General features: G+C 38.0%; 1 protein-coding gene across 14 annotated transcripts in view; it reads left to right on the top strand.

Moving 5' to 3' along the window:
* Wwp1 (WW domain containing E3 ubiquitin protein ligase 1) overlaps positions 1–13,343 on the top strand; it is a 133,460-nt gene that overhangs the window by 52,895 nt on the left and 67,222 nt on the right. The window contains exon 1 of one of the 14 annotated variants that reach the window (XM_042270802.2): positions 6,404–6,494. The exons of 11 other annotated variants lie outside the window; for them this stretch is intronic. The gene's annotated coding sequence lies outside the window, so the exon portion shown is untranslated. Of the gene's footprint in view, positions 1–6,403; positions 6,687–13,343 lie in introns of those variants that run through there. 2 more of the 14 variants (XM_042270801.2, XM_042270800.2) reach the window with 2 other exon arrangements.

Here is a 13,343-nt window from a genome sequence, read left to right on the forward strand (position 1 = left end):
TATGTTAAACCTTTACCATGTCCTAAGACCTAAAGCTTATATCCCACCTTATTATACCTAAGTCTTACTTAAGCCTCTTTATTCCTAAAACTTAAAGAAACTCTATAGAACTACCTTAGCAAATATCTTATACACTTCTTATTTAAACTTACATTTACAACTATCATACTTCTTACAAGCTTATTACTACATGTCTTAAAGAAATTCTATAGATCTATTTTACAAACTTATATTAAGCAAACTCTCTATAGGGCTACCATTAGCAAATATTGAACTTAGCAAACATCTAAAGATTTCTTAACACCTAGATGAGATTTTTAAAAAAGATTTCTTAACATTGAGAAGAGATGTTACATTATCTTCCAACAAGACAGAGAGTAATATTCTTTGAACTTCATTTCAAACCCCAAAATAGAATGAGAAGAAACCCTTGTAAGGAACGTTCTGTTTCTGAATTGCTCAGCTAGTCATTTCATAACAGTCAATTTCCCATCAGGAGAAGATAATTGTCTATGTTGGAGTAGGGTTCCAGACCTACATCATTTAGCGGGTTCCCCTGCTAGACTGTCTTGAAAGCTTAATGTATTTTTCCGTGACTTCATTGCTCTTATATGTAGCTCTTTGTCATCCAGCTATCATAAAAAACACTCTGTGCAGTTATTAGGCAGTATTGGGCATTTTCTCAAAGGAGCCTGTAAAGCTAGAAGTAGCACAGCTCTGAGTTCTGTATCCTTACAGTTTTTCATTGGGGCTGACACTCAACAAACTCAGACAATTTTCCTCCTTCTTAATTTTTAAAAACTGTATTTTAAGTTTACCATGAGCTTTTTTTCAAGCAAAACAAAACAAAACAAAACAAAACAAAACAAAACAAAACAAAAAAACAGTTTTTCTGGGCAATACCGCCATCTTTAGTGGAAAAACTACCTTTCCCAGAATGCATTTCTCTGTATCAGCCTGCTGTTATGAGCTACCTTTTGGACTCCATTTCCCATAATTCTTTTTGGGTCCGGGAGTCAACTTGTGGTTCCCTTTTACCAGGCTTGCTTTCAAAGGAGCTTTTTTCTTTAGTACGGGAGTTTCTTGAGTCAAAAGATTTCTATTCTCCCTGAGCTGGTGTTTTTCTTTCATCTGATACTGGCCCCAGATCAGAATCACACCTGCCCCGTTAGCGTGCATAGAGGCCAGCATCCCTGATACTAAAACTCTCTCAGGGCTTGTTCATTGGTCCAGCCAGTCAGTGAAAAGGAACAAAAGCACTTAAAGCAAAGCTTTCCTACAGCTCAGTCAGAGAGACTTTCCCTGATAGATCTTTATCTAGTCCTGCTTGTTTTTTCCTCCCAGATGCGGAGCTTCAGATGCCTCAGGCTGTGACTCTCTGTTCCTCTGCTAGCTGCTTCTGGAGATAGGAGCTTTTGTTCCTAATCTACCTCAGACTAGCAGCTTTCCTCAGGTCCTGCACCTTTTGGGGATGAATCTGTCCCTTCTCTGTTTCTGTTTTCAGGGTCTGTGTGGTTTGTGTTCAGAAATCAAGCTTCTGCTTTTTTGTCAAGGGAGGATTTTGTTATCCCTAAGCTCACATTAGGACAGGTGTGTTTCCCTAATCAGGCCTTTCACCTGACCTAGTTGCTGAGCTAGTTTCCTTGTTTGTCTGCATGCACTTAGTGGCTTATGCTTCTCCCTCCCTCTGCTTACTGGGAGTCAACGGGGGAAACGGAAAGTGCTTGGAACAAAGCTCTTCAGAAATGTCTTTTCCCTGATAGAAAAGAGAGCTTTTCTCCTGGATGGTTCTCCATTTTGTCCTGGCTCGCTCTTTCCCTAGACAGTGTCCCTGACTGGGCAGTGCAGCTGCAGCTTGGCTTCATTGCCTTCTCCATGCCAGCAGCCCCTCCCATCAGGGAGGAATCTGTCTGCCTCAGCTCCACACTCAAGGAAGCTGTTGACAACTGCAGGAACCCTAGTATCCTTGGAATGCACTCAAACTCTGGGGGGAGGGTGTGTGTGTGTGCTGGCTAATCGCTTCTCAGGTGTTGGTTAGAAGCGAAGATAAAACGCTAACAGAGGGTTTGCATTTTTCAGGGGATCTTTGTGTTAAAGCAATGATGAGCAACCTTTTCATTCTGATAGATGCCCACCCAGAAACAAAGCCCCTGAAGCCTCAGCTGCAGCTACAGCTGAAAGGCTTGCCTTTACTGCCCCTTCCATACCAGCAGTTTCCCGCCCCATTTGGCTCTCTGTTTGCACTTTCCTGAGTTCTTTGCCTAGGTTCTAGTTGCAGAGGGATTTCTACTGGCCTGAAGAGACAAAGCTTAGAAGAGAGATTTTTAGGAATGAACACAAGCCTTGCCTCCCTCGTTGCAGAGAGGGTTTTTAAAGCTTCCATTGCTTCCTTCTCACCAGCAGCCCCTCCCCTGTCTCTTCACCTTCCGGGGAAGCTGCCCCTGCTGCAGCTGTCTGCCTGCACTTCTTTTTTAACTAGGCTATAACCATAGTGAACTTCTGGCTGCTGTTTTTTTCTGGCTTGAAAGAAAGACAGAAGTTAGAGAGGTTATGCCCTATTCTAAGAGGTCTTTCTGTTTTTTCTTAGAGCGAACCACAGGTGAATTCCTGCACTCTTCCAAGTGAATCTAATTTTGACCTTACAGAAAGTGAAACTGAGAAAGAAAGTTCTGAAAGGCTTTTTAGTTTTTTAGAGAGAGATTACTAAGTTTTTTTCCCCAAGAAATCTTTCAGTTTTTGAGAGAGAAACCATTCAGTTTTCCCAAAACTTCTGTTTTCTAAACTTTTTGGCTTCAGTGGCCAAGAAGAGACTAATTCTGTTGTTAAGGTGTTGTACAAGTTTGCTCAGTCATTGCTAACAGAGCAAAGGATTTTTGTTTCATCCATCTGCACCTGCTGCAGGGAAAATCTCTTTCCTCTGCTGCTTGGACTTAGCATTTTAGCTGTCCCCAGGCCAAAAGCTTCCATAGGAATCTTTTTTTTTCTGTCAAATAAGCTCAAAGATGAGCCTTTTTGCCCATTAAGCTCAAAGAGGATAGATTTTCCCCAGTTTGCATTCATAGCCCCAAAGTTAGAAAATTAAAACTTAGTTTCTCTGTCTAGTTGCCTATCTTATCCTAAGTTTTCTTAATGCTATTTTTATAATTTTTTCCCACACTGTTAGTTTTTTGTCTGCGTTGTGTTCTTACCCTGCGATGAAACGTCACGAAACACGACAGAATCCGCTTATAGAGTTTATTAGAAAACAAAGGACAGAAAGTGTGCAGGCCTGTGGGAGAGACACGTGCGTGGAGAAGAGAGTGGGGAATATCGCGCCGGACTTTTAAAACCGGCTGGGGGCGTGGCCAGGTCACGTCACTACTCTACGCGTGTGCATAGATCACATGGTCATGTTGCGCGCTTACATCACCATGCAATGCCACGGGACTCTGATCACTTGAGACCCCTTGGCCCGGAACTTGCTAGGCGGAGGTATCCTAGCTACGGGACGCTCTTGATGCGGAAGTGGCTAGGCGGAAGTGTCCGCCCAGTAAATGTAGCCGCGTTGTGAACCCTTCACACACTACCTTATTCTTCTAAGTTTTTTCTATACTATGCATCTATTTCATACTTTCCTTACTTTTCATAGATAGAAATTAAAGAGAGAGACAGAAAGAGAGAGATCTTGATAGAGAAGATTCTATGCTGTAGCCTTATATTCGGACATCCTTCCAGTCCCTTTTTTCTTTTTCTCCTGAGGATAAAACCCCCTGTTCCATTTAACTTTTTTTTTTTTTTTTTAACTACAAAACTAGATTGGTTCAACTGCTTTAACTGGTAGGACCTAACTCCTACTTTCTCCAAGTACTCTGGAGATAGATAGATAGATAGATAGATAGATAGATAGATAGATAGATAGATAGATGATAGATAGATAGATAAATAGATAGATAGATAGATAATTTTTTTTTCTTAGCCTCTGTTCAGGTGCCATCTGTGGGTGGCCATCCCTCACCCCCACATTTCCCCAGAGTACTCTTGACTAGAAGCAGCAGGAAATATTAGTTAGAAGGATGGAGGGGAAAGAAAAAGATAGAAAATACAGGATAGCCTCAGGAGGGCCTGGATTCTAATCCATTGGCCCTGACTGTCTCTGCCCTAAGATATTTAAAGGAATGACAAGGGGTGGAGCAAAAGACCTCCCCCCAGCACAGCCAAGTACAGACCATCTCAGACACCTGTACTAAGGTCTGTGGTCCATTCATTCTCTCTCTGCAGACCTGCTGGGTAAAGCCTCTAGGAAACCTAAAAATGGGCTCCAACAGTAAAGTTGGAGTTATTGGAGAGAGAGTATTAGATCTGGGAAAAGTAGAGGGCAAATATGATCAACATATATTATATTAAATACTTGAGAAATTAATATTATGTTTTTAAAATTCATCCTATAGCTGGACAGAATACCATTCTGAATACGTGAGCTACCTTTTGGGCCAATTTAAAAATTAGAATGTGAAGTCTTAAATATATGGTCTGAAAAAGTAGATACAGAAAGATCAATAGTAGTTTTATATCAGGATAGAAGGATGGTTTTTCTGAGCACCAGGCTTCTTTACATGGGTCTAATGCTTTTTAGCTTAAAAGACCTTTCAGTTTACCAGATAGTAATCCATAGGAAAGAACAGGAAAAAACAAAATAAAGTAAAAATCTTTTCAAAACTTACATATTAACCGTTATTTCCTGGTGAACTCTTCCAATAAGTAAAATTACAAAACAAAAAGCCAAAACTTGTTCACTCACATATTACCAAACCAAATGAGTTTGTTTCATGTGGCAGTTGTTAGATTCAGAAGTTGAAGGAGTTGCATCATCTCTTGCAGTAATTAGATGTCATGACCAATAATTAAGTCGATTCCTTATTCATGAAAAGAATCTGATGATTAAAAAAAATATGGAATGATCACTTCACAAAGGCCAGTTAAATGTATGGAATTTGAAGAATTTGTTCTTATTTCTGAAACATTTATCTGTGTGAGTAGATTAGTGAAAGTGTTTACTACCCTTAGTTATTGCAAGTTTTAACTTTGGGCATATTCAGATGGTGATGAAACGTGAAAGAATTAATCTTTGTACAGTTAGCATTGTAGAATCTCTTGTGCATACTTTATAGCTTATTGAATATTTTATATACTCTCTCTGTTGGGGATAAGTTCATTATTCACATTCTTCTACCTGTTTTTATCTGAAATTTCAAGGTAAAAATAAAACCCACACATGAGGAACAGGCATTGAAAATTCCATCATAAATAATGCCTTGGCATTTGTGAATTTGTAAAGAAAGCTAGGGCAGTCTTAACAGCTGACATCTGCTATTCTTGTACTAAACAATGAATCTCTATTTACCAGCGACTCTCACAGTCATTCTTTGGGATATGTACTAATATTTTCCATTTGCTGCAAAGGAATTGAAGTGCAGAGGGGTCACAGGAATTAATCCAGCTCTGTGGCTTTCAGCTTTATACTACCTCCTGTTCACATTTAGTTACAAAGAGCTGATCTCAAAAGGCTGATTCTTATCTTTTATATTGAGATAGGCTTCCCAGAACATTCTCCCAACCTTTTTACCTGCTGTGATTTTCTTAAAAATAGTGTAGCTGTCCTCATTCCATTTAGTTTAAAGGGCTTCTAAACCATTTGTGTTGGTAGCAACCACTTAGCTGATGTCTTTGTGTGATAGTTCATTACTTACTTATAAAATTAATTCATATATCTTTTCAAGAAATGGGCATTCCCTGTTCCTTTAATATGTAGGTACCAAGTAATATTCCCCAACCCCCTTTGAGGAGATGAGTGCTAGGTATTGCCACAGGTACTTAGAGATAGGAGGCAAGCACTTTACCATTGAACTTCATCACTAATATTCCTTTTTCAATTCAAGTCTTTAAGCCAGCTTTTGTTATTGGAATATGGTAATGAGTATGGAGCCCTGTGTGCTCTCCCATTCACCACCAAGTGTTTGCTAGATCCAGCTAATGCTGTTGAAGATCTTGAACTGTGAGCTCAGTAAACCTCTTTTTTTTCCAAGAAGTTATTCTAATATACCTGTATTCCAAAATTTCTGAAATCTCCCAGTAGTGGTGGCACACAACTTTAATCCCAGCACTCTAGAGGCAGAAGCAGGGGGATCTCTGTGAGTTTGAGGCCAGCCTAGTCTACACAGAGTGGGTTCCAGGAAGAAAGTTTGTGTGCGTTTGTGTGTGTGTGTGTGTGTGTGTGTGTGTGTGTGTGTGTGTGTGTTTTGTAAATTCATTTGAACTGGCATGAGGCTGTTTGTAGTTTCTGCCAGGATTGGTTTTTAACCTACTCGGGTGTTGGTGTGATATATAATGCATATGCCATATTACTTACTGTTCTAAATTCTAAAACATGAATTCTGGAATACATTTGTCTCCAAGGGGTTCAGATAATGAATGTGGGCCAATACTAAGGAGTTCAGAGAAATAATTTCCCACCAGAGGTAGTATTGTGCATGAAGGCTTTTCTCCCTTTGATTAAGAAGATTCATCTGAGTTTAGTTGCCATAAATACTTATTCTAGATTACAGTGAGACGATGAGATAGTGAGAAATAGAGTAAACCTGCAGAGAGTGAACTTAACCTGCTGAAAGGTGACAAACATGCCCTCAAAGTTAGCATCTTTTTGTATAAAGGTGACTGATACTCTTAATTAATTGCTTTATAACTCAGTTTTAAAGGTTAAATGAGATATTAAATAAAAAATATCTGCCATAGTTCTTGGAAAGTGGTATTTAAGAAAATACTATATTATTTTCCACTTTAATCCTCTCTAACTTCCAGTCTGAGATGACTTTTTCTAATGTATAGTTATTACCACACGTATAATATATATATATATATATATATATATATATATATATAGTAGATAAGTGTGATATGATATCAGACAAACCTATTCTATAGTCATGTTAAACTTTTTTTTTTTCTCTTTTTATTAATACTGAGAAAACTGCAGAGAAATGTATGGGAAGGTCCTGTATACTGGCCTCTACCATACTAAACCCATCTGTGACTATAGTAAGTTACCAGTCAGGAAACTAGTGCTAATCAAGCTCAGACTTTGTCATGTGCGCAGTTCTGCCTACTTTGCTTTGTGTGTGAGTGCTTAATTGCTTCACAGAGTGTTTCATCTAACTATCATTATTATAGGTACAGAGCTGAGCTGTTCCTACAGGGCTGCCTCACAGACTTTCCCTTTGTAGATGCAGCCACTCTAAAATGATTTACCTGTAAGGAAATTGCATAAGCAAACAACCAGTTTTCATGTCATAGTTTGAAAAGTAGTAAAATGGTACCATGATCTTGTTATGTTAAAATAACAAAATACTCAAAAGACTGTGTAGCTAGCAAATAAATATTTTAATTCTAGTACTCGAGAGGCAGAGGTAGGCTGCCCCTGTAAGTTTAAGGACAGCCTTATCTATATAGTAAATTCCAGTCCTGTCAGGGCTACATAGTGATCCTCTGCCGGGGGTGGGGGTGGGGATGGGGAGTGTAAGACAGAGATTTAGTTAACTGCTTTCTAGTCTGAGAGTTCATAATTATTTAGTTCCTTTGGAATTCTGTTGAGGACCTCATGTTGGATGTCCTCTTGGTTGGAATATATATTAAAGAGAATGATGACTTGATAGGACAGGAATTCTGAGAACTAGGAATAAGACTTAATATTTCATAACAACTCACTCTCTTAGGAACTGACTTGGTGTTGTGTGAGAACTACCTTAGTAGTTCCTTAGAACTTACTAGAAGTACCTTAGAACTTACCTTCCAAGGGCAGCAGCTTCAATGACCTAATTATTTCTCTCACTCAGAAATGTTATATATACATACTTAAACCATAACAAAGTCATAACAAGTGGAATTCAAATACTCTAGTATTTCTATCTTTTCCTACTTTATTTGAAAGAATTGTAACCCCAAAATCTTAGTGGCTGAAAGTGATTAAGACAATTTGTTAAGCCCAGCTGGGGGCAGGTATCACATGCCTGGAGACCTGTTTACTTGGATGCGGACAATGTAGGAGGAGGGTCTCTTGAGTCCAGAACTTCAGGATCTGAACAACTTAGCTAGATAATAATGGAGATCTCATATATTTGCCTCTCCTATTTTATTTAGAGTTTCCCAGTGACATCTTGCATTTGTTACAACCAGCAAACCATTATGATTAAATTGTTATTGATTAAAATAAATATTTTTTTGTAAAATCAAACTAATTTAATAATGAAGACAAGGGATCATGAATTATAAACATGTATAATCATGACTTATAAACAAGTATAATCAGAAAATATGAAACAATATCACTTTGTAAAAAGTATCAGATAGATACACTGGATTGAAATGTATAATTTAATTAAGTTTCATTTCTTGAGGTCTACTACTTAGGTGGGTTTTGAGAAATGCATATTGCCATTATAGCACTGTACTGAAAAGTTTGACTACTCTAAAATTCCCGTCCTTTATTCAGTCTTCCCCATTCCCTAAGAATCACTGATTTTTGTGTTGTCTCCATATTTTTGTCATTTCCAGAAGATCTTATGGCTAGAATTATGGAGTATGCAACCATCTCATATTGACTCTTGTCTCTTAGGAATGTGTATACATCTCAGGTTCTCCTGTGTCTATGACTTTTATTGTTTTTCTCTATTGTGGTATCACCATTTGTTTATCTAATCATCCATTGAAACAGCCTGGTCTCTTGAGTTATAAGCAATTAGGAATGTAGATTCTGTCCACATTTGTGTACAGGTTTTTAGTGTGGTCATAAGCTTTGAACTCATTTTGGTTGACAATCAGTAGAATGTATGATAGAAAACTGCCCAGTCATTTTCCAAGGTGGCTGTGCTGTGAATTTCCACCAACAAGGAATGAGAATTCCTCTTGTTCCTCATGCTTACCAGCCTTTCTATTTAAGCAGAGCTATATTTTCCCACCTTCTCACCCAAAGGTATTTTTTTTAACCTATTCTTAGTCATTTTATTTTTATAAATGTCTCAGTATGATGGTGCATGCCTATAATCCCAAGAGCTTGGCAGGATTAGTTTACAGGACTGCCTGGAATAAAAACAAACCACCACCACCACCACCACCACCACCACCAACAACAACAACAACAACAACAACAACAACAAAACCCAACAAACACCAGTACAGTTTTGTTTTGTTTTTCTAACAGACCTTGAATATGGTCTTGATAGTGAACTTAAGGCTCTTCATTTTGCCAATGTATTGTATTTGTATTTAATTTATTAGTTATAATTTCTGATTATTTATTGTGTGTGTTCTAAATATTCTCCTTTATATGTGAGTTTTACCCTTTTTAGTGTTTTCTTTTTCTTTCTTTCTTTTTTTTTTTACTCCCTCTGAGACAGGGTTTCTCTGTGTAGTTTTGGTGCCTGTCCTGGATCTTGTCCAGACTGGCCTCGAACTCACAGAGATCCACCTGGCTCTACCTCCTGATGTTGGGATTAAAGGCGTGCGCCACTGCCGCCTGGCTCCCTTTTTAGTGTTTTTGATTTTTCCAGTCTTAATACATTGTCAAATATAAACAACATATTGAATTGGAATAGTGATTATGATCATGCTTACTTTGTTCATTAGTTTTTTATTGTATACTTTTTTTTAGCTAGTATTGAAAATAATATTTCTTTTATCCTTTGTTCAGTTACCATGATACATTTCCTAACATAATTTGCTAATATTGAATTATTTTTGATTATGTATCATGTTGGCCTATGGTTTGGGGATAATCTTTTATATGAGTTGAAAGTTTTTTTTTCCTAATACAATAATTTAAATCATGTAAGAATTATCTATAAAGCTTAGAGAACTTTTACAAACCTTGTCCACCCCCAGTGTTTGAGGGATACATTTCTCCCATCACCTTTCCATTTCAACTCCCATTGGTCATTTAAAGTTTCTTTCATTTGCCTAATACATTTCAGACGTATTGCAATAAAGTTCTGTGTATTTCTGATTTTGCTCATATAATTTTGTTTTTCTTTGCAAACATTGTCATGGTTTTTTGAACTTTCCTGATTATAAAGTCATTGGGTAATATATTTAAAATATAGATTTCCAGACAGTTCTCTATAAATTTATCTTAAAAATATATATGCCCCTTGTAGAAAGCAAAAGCTGAGTGTCATCCACTCCAGCCTTCTTTTGTGTTGCTCACCAGGTAGCCAATGTAGTGGTTTCATTCTGAAGCCACCCGTTTTGGCCTCAGTTGCCCTACTAGCCAGTAGGTGGGAGTGCCAGGTGCAAAAAAACGCACTGAGCAGAAATTCACAGTGGAGAACTTTGCTCAGTGCCCTTCTCATACTCGGCTGATGCTAGACACTGCAGTACATTTGGGTTTCCAGAGCCGTTTGAATCCACTTGGAGGACAGAGCACCCGTTGGGGGTGATGAGTATAGGTCTCATGCAGTACACTACCTGTGATTCTGACAATCCTGTAAATCACATTCATGTCCTAGCTCTCCTGCATAATCTTGGATGACTGCTCATTATCTCAAAGTCCTTAAACTTGTCACTCAACTCACAGTCGCAGAGAAAATAAGGTTTACCTTGTTATGATCAATTTCCCACCACATGGATGGAATCCATGGATTGTTTCAGGGACGCTCCAGTGGGACTAGAATATCTCAAGATAGACATCCATTGAAGCAGTACTGCAATGTTTCCTCTAAGTTTCTAGGAAACAGGAAAATGCAGAGACTTATTTCATCGAGTAGCAAGCTCACATGCTACCTTGTCAATATATGTCTCCCTTCAGTGGCATGACAGATATATACTAAGAAATGCAGAGAACTCTTCTGCATCCACATGCCTTGCAGATCTCAGAACTATGTTGATCCTGCCGTGTCTGTCTTTGCCATACTTGGTACCAAGGTACACTTTCTTCGTTCTTTAGTCTAATTTACACGTCTCTTCCTGTCCTCTTGTACTTCAGTGTTTTTAGTGTTTTGATTCACCTTCAGAGAGAGGCAAGCAAATGCTTGTTGACTCTAATCTGCCATCTTAAATTTTCTTCCTTGTGGGTTCGTAACCAGAAGTGGAGTTTTCTGTCCTGACTGCCTGGTCCCAGTTAAACACAAAAGCTTATATTAATTACAAAATGCTCGGTGTTAGCTCAGGCTTATGTTAACTAGCTCTTACATTTAAATTAACCCATTTCTATACATCTATGTATTGCCACATGGCTGTGACTTTAACGTTCCACTGGCTTCTTGCTTCTTGAGTGGTAGGCTCGTGTCTTCTCCCTTGATTCTGCCCTCTTTATCTGTGTCCTCAGTTTGATTGTTCTGCCTAACCTTATCCTGCCTTGCCATAGGTCAAACAGTTTTACTACTAACCAGTGGGAGTAATACATATTCACAGTGTACAGAAGGGTCATCACACAGCATCTCCCCCATTTTTTCTAATCAAAAAGTTTTTAACTTTAACGTAGTAAAACTACATACAACAAAACAGTTATTGAGCAAGAATTACAGTTACAATATCCAGTCGATTTGTATTTGACAAAATCAGAGAAAACATTCCATTATTCATCTTATCTTGGAGAGTCTAAAGTTCATTCAATTATCCATCTTATCTTGGTGAGTCTAAAGTTTCATATCTAATTTACCTTTTATTATAACTAAGAAAAATTATGACTATCTATTCTTCACCTCCATCAAAGATCCCAGAAGCGTGAAATGTTACCTAATGACAGGGACATCAGGCTGTCTGGACAGTCACCCAAAGTTCCTCTGTAATGTCGGGGCATCAGTCTTTGGCCTATAGTCATATGGTATCTGACAGACTATAGCATGGAATTTTAAAGGACTGACCTACCCTGTCTTGGCAAAGTTTGGCAGTCACTTTTCTTTGTGTCCTGCTGGTCCAGTTTGGCCAGTAACTGAACAAATGAGGCAAGGGCAATTTCTTTGTCCACATGGCTAGCTTTTGCGATAAAGAAAACAAACTCCAAATGGAGTTTCTTCAATGCCCATCATCTTTTAAATAATTGGTGCTGTCAGGAGCAGACATCTCTCACTGTTGATAAAAGTTTAAGTTTTTAGACATATTAAATGCCATATTCTATAAGTCTTTGAAGTGTTTGAGGACCATTTACCTTCTTAAAATATATCTCTGTATGACCTTGAAAACATTTAACACTACTATAAGTCTATTATAGATGATTATTAATTTGTATTTTTAATTATACATTATATTTTTAAATGAGCTGTATAAGCACAGTATCCTAAACAAGAGTAGAAACATAATACAGCATAAGAGAAATAACTTTAAATTTGTATAAATAAACTAAAATACATGCCAATTTAAAATATTTTGAGATTAACAGTTGTTTTTTGGATTAAAGTAGATTCAATAATCAACCCTTCTCCCCATCATAATAATCTACCCTTCTCCCCATCATTTTTATATCATATCTCCTTTTCTTCTGTTAGAAAGAGATTGACTATGACCAATAACAATTTGTAACCAAACCCCCTTAAATGAAAACAAACATTTATAACCAATATTTTTGGGAATGTGGACATAGTTTTCTAGACTACTTCCTATTGATTGGTGGGTGCTGGTAATTGTAGGATGAATTGCTAAATGGTCTTTATTAATAAAAAACCCAGAGCCAGATATTGAGGTGAAAACCAAGAGATCAGAGGAATAGGAGAAGCCACAGCCAACCTCACCTTACCAAGTCCTCGGCTTCCAAAAAGATCTACTTTCTGTATGCCCACGCCTATATGCCTTTCTGTTCTGCCAACTCACTTCCTCTCTCCACCCAGCTAAATCACTTCCTGTCTGTCTGTACAGACCTCCAGACCTCTATGGTTAGTACTGGGATTAAAGGCATGTGCTACCATGCCTGGCTCTGTTCCCCATGTGACCTTGAACTCACAGAGATCCAAGTGGATCTCTGCCTCCCGAATGCTAAGATAAAAAGCATATACTACCATTGCCTGACTTCTGTGTTTAATATAGTTGCTGGCTTTTTCCTCTGATCCTTGGATAAGCTTTGTTAGGGTTCACAATATTTTGAGGGACACAATATATCACCACAGATAATCTTTAAGGTACCCTGAGAAAATCATGATAATTGTTAAAACTTGCCAGTGTTTTGTGAGGCTGGATTATCTTAGTCAGAAGCCTGGAAGCTATTCTGGATGTTGGATCACCTGGGCCATCAATTCCCTTTGGAGATTTTTTTAAGGGGGTCTTCCTTGCTGACACTTGATTTTTCTTAACCCAGAATGAATCCACAGCCTGCCTCTCTTTTCTTA

Source organism: Peromyscus maniculatus, chromosome 2 (assembly GCF_049852395.1).
Source record: "Peromyscus maniculatus bairdii isolate BWxNUB_F1_BW_parent chromosome 2, HU_Pman_BW_mat_3.1, whole genome shotgun sequence".
NCBI classification, from domain to species: Eukaryota; Metazoa; Chordata; class Mammalia; order Rodentia; family Cricetidae; genus Peromyscus; species Peromyscus maniculatus.